General features: G+C 49.9%; 1 protein-coding gene across 2 annotated transcripts in view; it reads left to right on the top strand.

Annotated features, from left to right (window-relative positions):
• The first annotated feature begins 276 nt into the window (after window positions 1-276).
• LOC128136168 (protein FAM214B-like) overlaps window positions 277-15947 on the top strand; it is a 51364-nt gene continuing 35693 nt past the window's right edge. For both annotated transcript variants that reach the window (XM_052775347.1, XM_052775346.1), the window contains exons 1-2: window positions 277-338; window positions 5814-5910. The gene's annotated coding sequence lies outside the window, so the exon portion shown is untranslated. The remainder of the gene's footprint in view (window positions 339-5813; window positions 5911-15947) is intronic.

The raw sequence follows: 15947 nt of genomic DNA, 5'->3' as shown, positions 1-15947 counted from the left end.
GGCGATGACAGCTCCCCGAGCGCTGAGTCAGGTCCCGCCCCTGCCGCTGATGGCCAATGAGGAGAAGCTTCGCCTGAGACCTCCCCTTCCCCGCTGTCATCACACACCCGCACGTGGAGGGGGCGGGCCGGGGGCGGGATCTCGGCGCCGCACGTCACCACCTCCCGGCCCACCCATTGGCCGCGCGGCCCCACCGCTCGCCTCGCCCCTCGCCGTGCCCCGCCCAGCACACCAATCAGCGCGGGAGTAGGCGGGCGAGGGGGGGCGTGTCCCCGCCGGCACACGGAAGGAAAGGCTGGAGCCGCACAGCAGTCGGCGCTGCGGTGGAGGGGGCCTTGGTGAGGAGGCTGGGCTGCCTTCCTGGTGCGGGAGGGGTTAATGCACCCAGTCCTCGCCAGCTCCCCCCCTCATCCTTTCCGGTTCCAGAAGGTTCGGGGGCAGCTGTGATGAGGGGGCGCGAGAGCTAGGGGAGCCGTGACCAGGCAGAACAGGGGGGCCGTGACTGGGTGTGCTGGGACTGGCATGGGGGCCTGGGACCGTGGGACGCTGTGGCAAGAGGTGCTGGGGGCGGGCGGCAGGCGGTGGTGTGACTAGAGAATGGCTTGTGGGGGGCTGTGGCAGGTGGGGCTGTGCTCCCCTTTCCCCCTCTGCTGGGGGGTTTCTGTGCCCGGGAGGGCTGTGGCAAGAAGGTCTGGCAGAGGCAGGTCTGAGGGGAGTTTGGAGGTAGGGCTGTGAACAGGGCTGCTGCCCAGGAGGAGTGCACTGTGGCTGGGGCAGTGCAGGCTGTGTTTGAGGGGTGCCCCCCATCCTGGCTCCCAGCCCCCTGCCAAGGCCCCCGCAGCTCAGGGAGGCTGTGCTGTCCCCAGTCTCGCCCACCGAGGCCATGTCCTTTCCTCCATGACACAGACATGGACAGCCTGTCCACGGCTGTCTACGAACAGGATGGGGCCTCTTCCTCCTCCAGGGCATCAACTCAAACCCAGCCCTGGCTGGGACTCACAGGTTGTTCTTGTCCCCACTGGACGGCCCATGCCTGAGGGACCCGTGGCAGCAGGGCTGTGCCGGAGGCCCAGAGCTGCTGTGCCGTGGCCCTGCCACACAGCCCGCCAAGGTGGGGAGTGGAAGATGCGGCTCATCCAGTGCCTGCTTGGCCAGCACCTGCCTCATAGGTAAATCACAGCCTTCAGCGTGGAGCTGCAAAAACAGTGCTGGAGCTGATGTGAATCCCCAGCATCCGTGGCAAGAGGCCTGCTGCCCTCTGGTGACAGCCACCACGGGCAGAAGGATAGTTCGGGGGGACATTTACTCACCCAAAATGAGCTGCTACAGACCTGGTGGGGTTTTCAGGCACCTCAGCCACAGCAAAATGCTTGATTTCTACAGAAATCACATGGGCGGTGTGCAGCGTACTCTTGGCAGTCCCAGATGTTACATTTGGAACGTGTGAGCAGAGCTGCTGTGCGTTAGGGAAGACAGAGGGGATGGCTGCATGATGGGAGCTGGGGCTGTGGGCTTGCTCGCAACCCACCTGTGAATATGACCCGTCTGGTGACATGTACGAGGGGCATAGATTTATCTCCAGGGTTTCCAGACTTTTTTTTATTTTTTAAGGAAGGAGTGCAGAGTTTGCTGCTGCTGTGGAAAGCATATGGTAGAGGAACGCCATGCTGTGTCTTAGGATATTTTAAAAGTCACTTCCACTCAGTGCCTTTTTGGAAAGCATCACGTGGGCAAAGATCTGGTTATGGCCCTGTCATCCTCTGCCTGAATTCTCTCTGTTAGCCTTAGTAAAGAGGGGAAGTTGGGACCTTGTGGAGAGTGTAGCAGGATCGAACCCTGATGCAAAGGAGAGTCTTGGCGAACTTGGTAATGTATGCAGAAGGTGAACAAGGTCTGGCAGGTGAAACAGGAGAAAACTCCCAATGTGACAGTACTAGAGCTGCTTTTAGCTGGGCTCCGCTTTAGAAAGGGATTGAGGACTTGGAGAATTAAGTCATCCTGTAAAACCTCACCGCTGCCTTATTTCATAGCAGCAATTCACATTGTGCAGGTCTTGATGTGAGCTGTGGGGCCTTGTTAGGGACTACATGTCCCAGCATGCAGCTCCCTCTGCACAGCCCAGCTGCTGGTTTGTGCATCTTGGCAGGCTGGGATCTGCAGCCTTCTGGCAGCTCTGCCTGAGCTGAGGGCAGGGCAGCGGTGGGAGCTGGGTGGGCAGGGAGGTATGTACAGGATTTAGATCAGAGCAGGATGTTGCCACTGCAGTGTCTCTTGCAGAGGAGGCAGCACCTGCCTTCACTTCATCTGCAGCAGCTGCTCCCATGATGTTTTGCTGGGTTCCTGCTGACTCTTGTGGGCCCTGAACGTGTCCCTTCCCATGGACCCTGGTGTGGCCAGGATATGCAGGGATCACAGAGCCCTCCTGTTGCCCCAGCTGTAGAGCTGGCTGTCCTTGGGAAGCTGGGCATGTGGACTGAGGTCTGGCCTGCAAGTGGGGCAGGGCTGGGGCTGTTTCAGCACTGCCACTTGCCTTGTTTCTGCTCCCTGCGTGAGAGGCTTCTTACCCACCGCCAGAAGGAAAGCTGGGGGGCTCACCCTGCACTGACTTTGGGGGCCCTGCTGTTTGAGGTGTGGCTCACTGAAGGGCTCCCCTGCTCTGCTGCCTTTGCAGCAAGCTGAGCAGAGCAGCTCTCAATGCTCTGTTCTTCACATCTGCCCTCTGCAGAAATGGACTTTAGGGAATAACGTATCATTTTAATTTTACTGGTAGGGTTGCTGTTTCACTCCTGGCGGCTTCCTCCAAGGCAGATGAAGCCCCTAGTCCGTACACCCTCCCTCTGCTGTGGTACTGAGCTTTCCCAGCCCCTGTTCCCTCAGCAGTTTCAAGTCTTCTGAGCATGCAGAGTAGGAGGAGGAAAGGAAGTTCCCTCCATGAGTTCAATGGACCTCTGAGGGCAGGGAAGCACATCTGCACTGCTGGTCTTCCTCCTTGCTGTCTGCTACCAGCTGCTTGCCCTGGCATGTTTCTGCATGGCTGTGCTGAGTAGCAGAGGGCAGAGACACCCAGACCTTCCCCACAGCTTCTGAGTCTGAGGATGGTTTAAGGGGGTAGTTATTGATCCAACTCTTGAAAGTCAATGACTCTCAACTCTTCCCCAGTCCTTAACTTGCCCTTACTGCTCTGGGCCTGCCCACGCTTGCCCCCTTTTAGATTTGGTAAGCACCATTGTGTGCTGTCTGGAAATGCACAGTGCCTGGGGGCTAGGACACTTCCTGAATGCAGAACAAGAAAATGAATCATCAGTAGGTATGCGACCACAGATGTGAAAGGAAAAAGTGAAGCTGTATTTGTTAGAAAAGTGGTATCCTCAGCACACTGTCAATGGAGCTATAATTAAATTATCAGAGGCTTCCATTGCTGGAGGAATTAATGAGTCAGGCTTGAAGCAGGACAGGTGTGAAGGGCAACATGGAAGAAATCCCAAAGGGAGCCACAACAGATGGCTTGTGGAGAGTGTTGTTGTGGGTTACTTGGCAGTGAGAGTCTTCTGTGGGAGGGTTTTCCCTGATGCCTCTCCACCGCACATCACTCCCAGGGACCCCCTTCCTCCAGCGAGTTGTGTCGGTCCCTGCATCCTGGTAACACCATCATGTGTTTCTGATCCTTCTGTGTGCAGCACCTGGCAGCTCTGCTCCCTGAAGCCTTATTTCTGCCCAGGTCTCTTCTTTTGTTTTTCCATTTTGCTTTTGCTCATGAGCAAGTGAGCCAGGTGACTGTAACCTCCAGAGAACTTGGTCTCACAAAGTTTGAGGTTTGCTTTAAAAATTATTTTCTTTGGGAAGTTTCCTTGCAAATCTTCATCCTCCCTTTGCTCCTCTCTTTCGTAGTCTCACTTGCTTGGCCTCATGAATGCCCAGCTGCCAATTAACATGTTTTACTCCTGTTTCTGTCAGTGTCCTCAGCTGGTTGTGAATCCTGAATGAAGAGCAGCTGAGCTCACATGCTCTGTGTTTCAGAGAGGTTTTTCAGGACTGGCCAGTGGTTTGCAGTCATACTCTCCTATGTTGTGGCCTGGACAACCCCCCCCCAGCTAAGCAGCGTGATAGTAGAACAATACTTGGATGGGAAGCCTCCAAAGGAGTCCTGTGTGCTGCAGAAAGTACAGGTAGTGATTCAGCTGGAAGTGCTTTTTAGTAACAAATCCATGTCCCAGGCCAGGGCTGATGTCAACCCTGTGATTCTTCTTGGAAGTGAACAAAGATGCAAAGCCCTTTATGCAAGAGCTGAGGTGATAATCCAGATCTCCTGGCCTTAGTCCATTTGGGGTAATTGCATTCTTCCTGGGGAGTGTTTTCAACCTGTCCCTGTCAGATGCATCATTGTCACTTTCTGTGCTGTGGCAGTACTTCAGCCATGTTTGAAGTAATTCTTATCACTGCTCAGGCTTAGAGTCTTTTGAGAGCCTTCTCTGAAAGGTAGTGTGGTAGAGCAGGGAATTGGTGGAGGGTTTTAAATATATGTATATTTACATATACACATGCTACACTTACTGGGCTTGTTCTGCTTGTAAGCTCTCCAAAAACATAGCCCTGGTGACTAGCAGGCACAGCTGGTAGATCTTCCAGGTGGGACCTCTCCTGGGATACCAGTGCAGGTTGACCTGCTAGCTGTGTAGATGCAGGTGACATTAAGCAGAAACATTCTGGGTGCCTTCACAATTGTTTTAAGGACTGGTGCACCAGTAAGCTAGTATGGGGTGCCTCCCCGCATTGCAATGTAAAGGCTGTGCTTCTGGGGGACTGGTGGCATGGCTGATCATCTGCCCGCAGCACTCTGCATGCTGCTGCGGCTCTGGTCAGAGCTGTCTTGTGCTGCTGGTGGTACCACAGGGTGGTAGCCTGTGCAGGAGGGCAAGCTGGGGAGCAGGGACTGCCCCTAAGCAGCTTTTGCTGATTGTGCCTGTGGCTGGGGGAATGTCAGACCTGGTTTTGGGGAGGCTGATATTGTCCTGGTTTTCAGGACCTGCTGGGCATGAGGACCTAGCCCCCACACAGTGCAATCTCCAGTAGTCTGTAATTACAGCACTGGGAGCCTGGGGAGGAGTCTTAAACAATGTCTTTGTGAGGGTTTTGGCAGACCTCTTGGAGATTTCTATTAAGTAGTTGTCATTTTCCCCCTTCGCTGTAGCCTGGGAAACGCTACAGCATTGGATTTGGCTTGGTCTGTTTGGGTTGTTAGGAGCAGTGTCTCCCCAGCAGCAGAGTTTGGCCCTTCTTGCCTTGGCTCTGTGTTCCCGTGGGGTGGTTTAGTGGGTGGCCTGTGGAGACCGCAGCCAGAGCCTGTTCTTGCAGCTAAACCGTATGCCAGTGTACCCACTCAAGTACTGGCAAAGCCTGTGTGGTGGAGCAATGTATAGCTGCAGTGGGTGGAGAAGAACAAAGCTGAGGGTGCAGAAAGGACTTCCCACTGAAATCTGGGGAAGGGGGACAGTGGCAGCAACCATAGCAGCCCTCTCTAGGGAATCAACTGTGCACCCATCCAGAGTCACGCAGGAAACCAGGGTGATAACTGGAACCACAGGAGGGAGGGAGGGTGGGCTATAGTCAGAGGAGTGGCCTCAGCACTGGTAAAAGACATGGTGGGATCTTTGAGGTGCTGGGGTGCTCGGGGTCCCTCAGTTCTATCCATATGTCACAAACTCGCTTGGCTTGGATGAGCAATTACTACCTGCCCAGTGTTTGGAAGGTCTTCTTGTGTGGGCAGGGTATTTCCCAGCTGAGCTGAACATGTATCCGTATGCTTGTCTTTCCAGGTAACCCAACACAGCTGGAACAAGCAACCTCAAGACCACATTGCAGGTGCTGACAGCTGAGAGGTGCCTTTTCCATCTGCTTCAGCCCTACACCAAGGTTAGCACCTGTTCAATCATTACTGCTTTCTCATCCTTCACCAGGTCTGTGTGAAGAAGTTGGGGAACCCCATCCTCTCCTCCCCTTGGCCGGTAGGGACAGCTCTGTGGAGTAGGTCTCACCCAGGTGAGATGCTCCCACAGCCCAGGCTTGCTGGATGTTCCTGCCTCCCACCTTGCTGGCAGTGTGGTGAAGGCAGCCTGGATGTACACGACCAGTGCTGTTAAGACCATTGAACCCTGCACGCAGTCGTCGGGAGCTCAAGGGCAGTGTGTTTTAAGCCCTTGGGAGCTTGCTGCCTGTGCTGCTTGATGCACTCATCCTTCTGCGTACCGGCAGTATTGAACAGGAGTGTTTCCCAGCTGCTGTTCTCTGCTGCTCACTGTCCTTCACCTGAACAGAGCTGAGACTTCACCCAGAGCTTGTGGCAGACATGATCCTGCTTTCTATCAGAACCAGTTGAGTTCTGCCTGCATTTTCTCAGGATTTTGTAGCTCAAGGAGGCCCTTGGCCATGGTGTATGAGGCTTAGAGTGACAGTGAAGTGTTTCGGGAGGACTGGTAGTCTTTATTGCCCCTGTCAAGAAATGTGAAGGTCAGGCCCTTGCTGCTCTGAGTGGAGCAGGCTGAGATGGCTGTGGGTTTCCCACCCCATCCCTGTGCCTGGATGCTTGCTTGCATGCATGCCTGCCTGGGATCCAGCAGCACCCACCCTGCCTGCACGGTGTGCTCTTATGGGGAAGGGAGCCCTCATCAGCACTGTGCCTCTGTGGGGGGAAGACTGAGCCCTTCTCTCACCTCAGAGCTCAGATATGATTTGGCCAGGAGAGGTTACATGGGGAAGCCGCTGCTTAGGATGTGTGGCTGCCCAGGCTGCATGGCTCTTCCTCTGAAGTGTCTGCCAGGGAAGTTTGGGGCCAGTCCAGAGACAGTTAGAGACTGGGCCTCAGGCCATCTCATCCTTCAGCCTGATGCTGAAGTGGTACCCAGAGTGAGGCAGGGGTAAATCTACCTGGGAAGTTGAAAGAAGGAAGAAGTCCTTCATGCATGTCAGCGCTTTGCTATGCATTGCAAACTCCCAACCACATGATGGGGCAGCAGCAGAGCAGCCCCTTTACCTGGCTGAGTTGTGGCAATCACTAATACCTGCTCCATGCTGGGATCTTACATCTCCCTTAGGGATGGAAAAGAGACATATTATGTGGCTAAGACCAGAAAAAAGGTTTGTCCTCTGTTCTGCTGGAGCTGCTTGCAGATCCCAATCCACCAAGCTCACAGCATCCTCTCAGGGCTCCCCTGCCTTTTGACAAGAGGCATTTTAACACAAGGCTCACCATGTTGGATCCACTTTTTTTTTTTTTTTTCTCCTTGCTGACCAAATAGCTTGATACCTCCAGGGACAGCAAATCTCCTGTATATGTGTAATGCAGCAGCTTTTCCCATTACCTGGTCATAGCATGAACCTCTCTTCTCTGATTTGGATATTGTCTAACCCAGGTGATATCTGTGAGCTTATATTCAGGCTGAGTTAACCATGTGTCATGGTTTAACCCCAGCCAGCAACTAAGCACCATGCAGCCACTCACTCGCTCACTTCCCCCCCCCACCCAGTGGTATGGGGGAGAAAATCGGGAAAAGAACTAAAACTCGTGGGTTGAGATAAGAATGGTTTAATAGAACAGAAAAGAAGAAACTAATAAAATAACAGTAATGATAAAAGGATTGGAATGTACAAATGATGCGCAGTGCAATTGCTCACCACCTGCCAACCGACACCCAGTTAGTCCCTGAGCGGTGATCCCCTGCCCCCACTCCCCCCAGTTTCTATACTAGATGTGATGTCACATGGTATGGAATACCCTGTTGGCCAGTTTGGGTCAGCTGCCCTGGCTGTGTCCTGTGCCAACTTCTTGTGCCCCTCCAGCTTTCTCACTGGCTGGGCATGAGAAGCTGAAAGATCCTTGACTTTAGTCTAAACACTACTTAGCAACAACTGAAAACATCAGTGTTATCAACATTCTTCGCATACTGAACTCAAAACATAGCACTGTACCAGCTACTAGGAAGACAATTAACTCTATCCCAGCTGAAACCAGGATACCATGTTAGTTCAGTTTAGTGCAGCTGGCAGTAATCTGGAAACTGGTACAGCTTGCAGACCCTTGGATAGACTTGCCTCTGTCAGGAATGGGATGTGATGCTCTGCTGGCAAACTCAAAGACCTGGCAAAGTGGGGGTTATATCTTCAATGGAAAGTGGTCAGCCTAACATTCTTCAGCCTGCTCTTAGCATGTGTGGGCTGCCATTGCCCCTTGGTCTTACCAGCTGATCTAGGAGTAGGTCTTCTTTCCACTGGAAACCCCAAGGAAATGCTGCTCCCCCTTCAGAGATGGGGCCCTGGGTTCCTCGTGAGTACTGGCACTGGAGTTATGCAAGGAATCCCCTCTACCCTACCATCTCTGTTGCAAGCAGGTTGGGCATTCAAAGATCCTGTTCATGGGAGTGTTAGGACAGCTGGATCCTTGTTTGGTTCTCACTGCTCCCAAGAATGGAGCAGAGGATCATCTGCTGGGGCTAACTTTAGGCCTTCAAACATTGCTGGTATCCCTCTGAGCTCCTATTTGTGTGTAGTCCTGTGGCTCCCTGCTAAGAGTTATGTGAGAGTCCTGTATCCTCGTGTGCAAAGGTTTTGCGGGGGCATAGTGTCCCAGGGATTAGGAAGAACTTTGAATTCCTCACTTACCTAAAGTAAGTCAAATCCTTTCTGTATCGGATGTATGTGTGTTGTGGTTTAACCCCAGCTAGCAACTAAGCACCACACAGCTGCTTGTTCGCTCCCCCCTCAGCAGGATGGGGGGGAAGAGAATCAGAAGGGCAAAAGTGAGAAAACTCATGGGTTGAGATAAAAACAGTTTAATAATTGAGATAATAATTTAAAATTGCAATGAAAAGGAAAATAACAGAGAGAGAGACATAAAACCCAAGAAAGACAAGTGATGCAAATGAAAACAATTGCTCACCACCAACCAACCGATGCCCAGCCAGTCCCTGAGCAGCACCCTCCTGCCAACCTCCCCCCTAGTTTTATTGCTGAGCATGATGTCATATGGTATGGAATGTCCCTTTGGTCAGTTGGGGTCAGCTGTCCCGGCTGTGTCCCCTCCCATCTTCTTGTGCACCCCCAGCCTACTCGCTGGTGGGACAGTGTGAGGAGCAGAAAAGGCCTTGACTCTGTATAAACGCTGCTCAGCAATAACTAAAACATCCCTGTATTATCAACACTGTTTCCAGCACAAATCCAAAACATAGCCCCATACTAACTACTATGAAGAAAATTAACTCTATCCCAGCCAAAACCAGCACACATAGACAGGTTAGCAGAGTCACTCGAGTCCTAGCTTGGCCAGTGGTGGACAAAGAGGGTAATTCTCAAGGTCCTCTCTGCTGTGGCTGCCAACAAAATAAAGCAGTTGTGGCATCAAGTAGCAGGTCTGAGCTTTGCTTTCAATTCATCTTCTGGGAGCCAGCAACAGTTAAAAATATGAGCAGTTTTTTAGGAACTAGAATATTCTCAGGCTTTTTGTCTGGAGCTGGACTGTCGACCTCTCCCCTGGGCTGACAGTGTGGGTTCTTAAGGTATTTGCAATGATCTGTCCTGGCCATGTGATGAATCTGGATAGAGAGAACACAGAAATCAGTGGCATCAAGCTGCCACCCTGAAAGTTTCTCCTCTTGCTGCTCTGCCTGTTCCCTGTAACGGAAGGGCTGTTTCATGGCTTAGATTTGTTGAGGAAACAGACTTCAGAACTGAAATAGCTTCACAGGAGAAAGAGGGGAGCTATCTCCCTGGCAGCTCAGTAGGAATGATTTATTATAGATTACAGCTCTGTTTAATTCTGTTTCCCTACAGTATCATACTGTTAGAGTAACTGAGCAAAATGCAGTGGTGCTTCTGGTAGGAAGGCTGCTATCAGAGGCCAGCCCTGTAGCAGAGGCTGGAAGCAAGGAGGAGCAGTTTACCAGGAAATGCCTGTGTTCATGTGCTGGTTGCTTCTGGGAAGGAAAAGGTATCTCACCCTTGAAAGTTTCCTTACTACACAACTCCAAATGTTGCTGATGGAGCTGCACCAGTGTGAGCAGTAGTGAGAATACTGCCCTCCAGAGCCCAGGAAAGGTCTGACCAAAGTGGTGGTCTGGAAAGAAAAGTCACATTCTGTCTTTAAGTGAACCTCCAAGTGTTTTTTTGTGTGTGTTGTTTTGTTTGGGGTTTTGTTGGTTTTTTTAAATTGGTTTGGGTTGGGCTTTTTTGCTACCAAAAAGAAAAGGTATTGCTTGTACAAATCCTTGTAAGGAAAGAGCAGGGAATTTCCTTTGTAGTGAGCCTGCCTGAAACTCGATACATCTCAGATGTGTGTTAAGAGAGAAATGAAAAGATTGTGCCATAAAGTGATAGAGGATAACGAATTTAATCTACTATTATGTTGTCCTGGGAGATAGAGTTGGGGCAAGGATATTGGCAATAATGTTATACTTTGCATAACAACAACAGCAAATACCACCTGAACATGCTTCCCTGGAGAGGGGTGAAAGGGTCTGTTTTCAGAGAGTCCCCAGGAAGGTGGAGCGAGGCAACCAAGAGACATGAGACTGGGGAAAGATGCCAGGAGATTTGCAGATGAGCAGTGCATGACAGCTGTGCATCTTCCTGCGGCATGAGCTCTGCTTTCCCATTCAGTGACCCAGTTGAACTGGACAATGCTGGGTTCTTAACCTCATTGCAATCTTGAGAAATGCTGTAAAGAAATGATAACTTTAATAACATCAGTGAGATGTCTGAACTGGAGCCTGAATGAACAAATCTTTATCGTTAGTTTCTCTGCCTACAAGGTAGATAGGTGGTGATTTGCTACTATGGCACCAGACCTAGGGATTTTAAAGGATGCTGGTGTGGGGGAGCACTGCTGTGCTCAGCTAGAGCAGGGGCTGTAGGTAGGACCTGGTCCTGGGAAGGCTTAACTGGTGAGTGTTATAGACGCTCGTGACAAATTGGAGGAGCCAATTTGTATTAAATGACAAGATCGAATTTATTAGCAAGCGATAAGAGAGCAAAACAGCGCTGGGCGGCCGGGGAGACAGTGTTCCGCCAAAGGCTCGCACCGAAAATGGGGAAGAGTCCCTTTATTTATACAGTTTCTAGTTTCTGTCTACGTGACGGTTCGTATCTTCTGCATTGCGTGTGCGTTTGTGTCGTCAGTTGTTAGGTGGTCGTAATCTGCCTTCAGGTGGCGGCTGGTATCTTCTGCATTGTGTGTGTGTTTGCGCCGTCATTTGTTTGTTAGGTGGAATGTCTTTCATTAATCATCGGTACTTAACTGGATACTGTGGTTTTAGATAAGCGAGGAATGTCTCTACCTCCACATGCGATTTCATGAACAAAGTTAACCAGTTCATTACAATCCCCCCTTTTCTATTTTATCCTGATTTTGTTCATTAAATCGATCCAATGTTTCTTTAGCCCACCCGAGGATAGGAGTAATTCCTCTGTCCCCGATTTGTTCGTATTGCTTCCGGAGCAGCATTAAGTGTGTAGTTTTTAAGCGCCCTTTAACAATAGTGATTAACCTGATAACTGGCTTGAAGTATATTTCACAATGGGTTGACTTCGGGTGTAAGAGTCGAGGGTTTGATTTTTTTTTTTTTTTTGTTGATACGCCCAGGGTGTTATTTACAGTGACGTTTATGTTAGGAGAGATTGTAACAGTATGTACAATACTGTTACTATCATCTTCCTCTGCTATGACTAGATTTGGTCCGATCGCTGAAGGAGGAGAAAATTTGGCTGTTTCTTTTCTTATTTGAAATAGGCCACCCCTATCAAATCCATGTTCCCAGACTCTTACCCCCCAAGTTTTCCCAATTGTCCACACAGTTTGGTACTGGTTCAATACTGTTAGGTGTAATAGGTTACAATTCCTGTCGTTATCATAGTTTCGTCTAAAGAATGCGTCGGCTGAATGCACCCCGAGGGTCCCCCATTGCACAGAAAGATATTTATCTGGATTCTTAACAGCCTAATATCCTGTAGTTATTGTCTCACAGTCCCAATATCCACAATAAAAGTGACCAGGGTAATTGCAATACTCTCGTCCAGGGTTAGAGCTTGGGTACCAGTAGACTGCTCTTTGGTTAGGTTTTCCCCAATTGTTGTTACAGGTATCTGTCATATAGATTCTTAATAAATCACAAACCGTTACTTCAAACCTCGGGGGACCCGCCGTGATGTTTTCTTTTATTATGTTTGAATCATCTACTCTGGTCAAGGTTCACCTATAGGGCTGATGGGGGTTCTCGTCCCCACAGGTAGGTTTCGCCAGCATCGGTAACAGACTTATTATCCACATACCTAGATATAAGATTGAGAAAAGTGGTGTGGTTTTGTCCTTTCTATAAGCATTTCCAAATTTTTGACATTTAATTTGGTTTGTGGTTTTATTCCCCGAGGGAGATAAGAAACTTCGGGGTGGCCCTGAGGTTATCGGATTTGGGAGTTGTGAGTCAAGGGGCCTCGTGTGCTATTTCTGGAGGTGGTTCATCAACCTCAATCCCCACAGCAGTACGCCTCTGCCTTCTCCTACGCCTACTCTGTTGCTTAGAGCAGCGAGGTGTATCATCTTCTCGGCAGCAGTCGTATTTTTCAGGGGAACCTCCTTTGTCATATTTAGTCAACCTTGATTTATAGCTCTCTCAGCTCTTATCTTTCACCTCCTAAACTCCACACCTCACTCTGGTCACGGTCCGTCTGCAGGTTACATGCACGATTTCGGCCTTTGTTGGACAGGGCTCATTTGTATGGAAACAACGCTTCTCAGGGTTTATGCCTTTGGCAAAGATATCCCACCACTTTTCTCTACAGAGTTTACACCTGTAACATACAAAAGGATAACATATACAGTTAGGATCTTTACAAAAGATAGTCTCACTCATCCGCTTTTCTTCGGAACTTAATTTTCAAGTTATCAGGGTCTCTGGTCGCCTCCCAGTGAGAACTCTGAATTGGTCCTTTGATTCTGCTTGCATGAGACCACCCTCTTTCGGTAGTCCGGACTGCAGTATCTGTAGTAAACAAAACAAGAAAGGGCCCCTCCCACCTAGGAGTGAGAGAGGATTCTTTCCAGGCTCTGATTAATACCATATCACCTGGTTTCACCGAATGTATAGATATATTTAGGGGTGGCCTCTGTACCACCATTCCCTTCTTTCCTAAATATTTCACCTCCTCTTCCACAAACTGTAGTTTCGACCGTGATACTTTGAGGCCTTGAAGGCTCAAGGAATTTAACAACCATATGCTTTCTTTTCTGACTGCCTCCTGATTTTCTCCTGTCAACAATAAGTCATCCACATACTGTACTAACACGACCCCATCTTGTAGCCGGTATTCCCGTAGAATCCGTTCTAGGGCTTGTCTAAATAAGTTTGGGGATTCCGTAAACCCTTGGGGGAGTACAGTCCACCTTAACTGCTGTCTCCTATGAGTGTCTGGGTCTTTCCACTCAAAGGCAAAATAATCTCTACATTCCTCCTTTAGAGGGCATGACCAGAATGCATCCTTAAGATCTATTACACTATACCATTGGTTTTCGGGCCCCAATTGACTCAACAGGGTGTGTGGGTTTGCCATTACCGGGAACCGGTTGACAGTTCGTTTATTGATTTCCCTTAAGTCATGCACCAACCGATAGCTACCATCGGATTTTTTTACTGGTAAAATCGGGGTATTGTAAGGGGACATGCAGGGTTCAAGTAATCCCTTTCCCAATAGTCTCTCGATCTCAGGTTTTAGTCCCTTTCTCCCCTCATTAGAAAGGGGATATTGTTTAATTCTCACTGGAATCTTGGGGTTCTTAATAACCACTTCAAACGGTTCAATATCCAGTTTTCCAACTGTTTTGGGAGTATACCACACTTCGGGGTTAATTTGCTTCTCCTCCACCTCTGTAAGGGGATGAAGCCTGATTTTTAACTCTTCCTTTTCCACGTCCACCCGAATCCCCATTTCTACGATTAAATCCCTACCTAATAGGTTATATTCCGCTTCAGGTACTAACAACAGCGTCCCAGTTCCGTACCTGCAACTTGATTCCACCGCCACATCTTTTATAACGGGGACCTTAAAAGGTTCCCCTTTTGCTCCAATTACATTAACTTTATCTCCAGAGATTTTACATCCCGGAGGTAATGATTGTACAGTAGACCTTTCGGCTCCAGTATCCACAAGAAAGGTCACCTCCTGGCACTGAGGACCCACTTTTAAAGTTATCAAGGGCTCTTTCTTTACCAGGGGTCCTCAGCACATAGAGCCCCTGACCCCGCTAATCCTCCCGGAACGCTTTTTCATCTTGAATCCTTTTTCTACATTCTCTCTTCATGTGTCCCTTTTTCCCGCAATAGAAACATTCTACAGCTTTATCTCCTCTCCTCTCGATTCTTTCCTTATCTTCCCCACCAGACCTACCGGGTCTCCTTATCACACCCTTCTGTCCTTCTCTTACCGCTGCAACCAGCAGCCTAGTCTGCCGCTTTTCAGTTTCCTCTTCTCGCCTTACATACACCTTCTGAGTCTAAGTAATTCATCCAACCCCCACTCCTGCCAGTCCTCAATCTTTTCCAATTTCTTCCTAATATCTCCCCAAGATTTTGCCACAAACTGAGTTTTCAGCAACGCCTGTCCCACAGGGGTAGCAGGGTCCACCCCAGAGTATAACTGGAAACTTTTTCTTAGCCTTTCAAGCCATTCTGTCGGGGTTTCATCTTTCTTCTGTTGTTCACTAAAGGCTTTATTAATATTCTGACCTCGGGGAACAGATTCTCGTATCCCCTGAATTATAGTTGTTCTCAGATCCGACATATTATTCCTATGAGTCGGATCCTGGTTATTTCAGTCTGGCCGATTTAAAGGCCACTTCTGATCCACAGCCGGGCCAGCTTGATATTGTTGATCTCACACTCTCATTCCAGCCCTTCTAATCATGTCCCTCTCTTCCACGGTAAATAGTATGCTCAGGATAGACTGTAATTCATCCCACGTGTACAAATTCGGTCCCAAGAATTGATCCAGCCTCTCGGCTACCCCCAGGGGATCATCTAACAAAGTCCCCATTTCCTTCTTAAATTCCCTTACATCCCCCGTATTAAGGGGAACTGCCACATACCCCGTTCCCGGTCCCCCCCGTCCATCCCCACCAGGCACTAACATTTCCCGAAGAGGAAACAATCTCTCCTCTCCTCGCCTTATTCTATTACGTGCAGACCTTCTGGGAGGGGGGTGCCGGTGTCGGGGAATCAGGTTCCGAATCTGACCCCTCCTGGGCCTGGGCTATTTCCTGGCCTTGGGGTGGGTCCTGAGGCGGAGGGGCCTGAGGGGCATAGGGAGGGGGTCAAAGGGGGTCCTCATCATCTTTTTGAGGTTTTTCCGGTCTTTTTTTTCCCTTAAGGCAAAGAGGAATGACGGTTCCCAGGATTGGGGGATCCATAAGGCAGCATATTCACTCTCCTCTGGGCCGGCTGGTGGTCTCCTATTGTTTACCCATATATTTAATTGTTGACACACCCAATCCTCAGAGGACCCGAACACAGGCCAGAGTACATGAGGATTGCTGAGGGGTTTCCCACCCCAAATCGCCATACAATAATTAATCATCTTTTCCTTAGACTTATTCTTTCTCCTTGGGGAACTGTTCCAATATCTTATCATCAGGTCTAGGGGACTATCTGGGGGTATATCTGGTCTTCCCCGTCCCCATGGGTCCAGAGGGCTTGCTTTTCCTCTGCCCCATCTTCCGAGGTGCCTTTATCCACACACACACACTTCCCCTCGGTCGTGACTCGCTCCCTCGCGGGTTACGAGAACTGCACTACTGGAGGGTCCGCACTCGCGTGATCTCAGAGAGACCTCTCACACAGTCGCACCTCGGGATAACCACCCCAACCAAACGGCTCACAGTTTATATACTCACCCGCTCCTGGGGTCTTTGTTTG

This window comes from Harpia harpyja, chromosome W (genome assembly GCF_026419915.1).
Source record: "Harpia harpyja isolate bHarHar1 chromosome W, bHarHar1 primary haplotype, whole genome shotgun sequence".
Taxonomy (NCBI): Eukaryota; Metazoa; Chordata; class Aves; order Accipitriformes; family Accipitridae; genus Harpia; species Harpia harpyja.
Note: the sequence above shows the minus strand (reverse complement) of the source record. Positions and strands in the feature narration are given on the sequence as shown.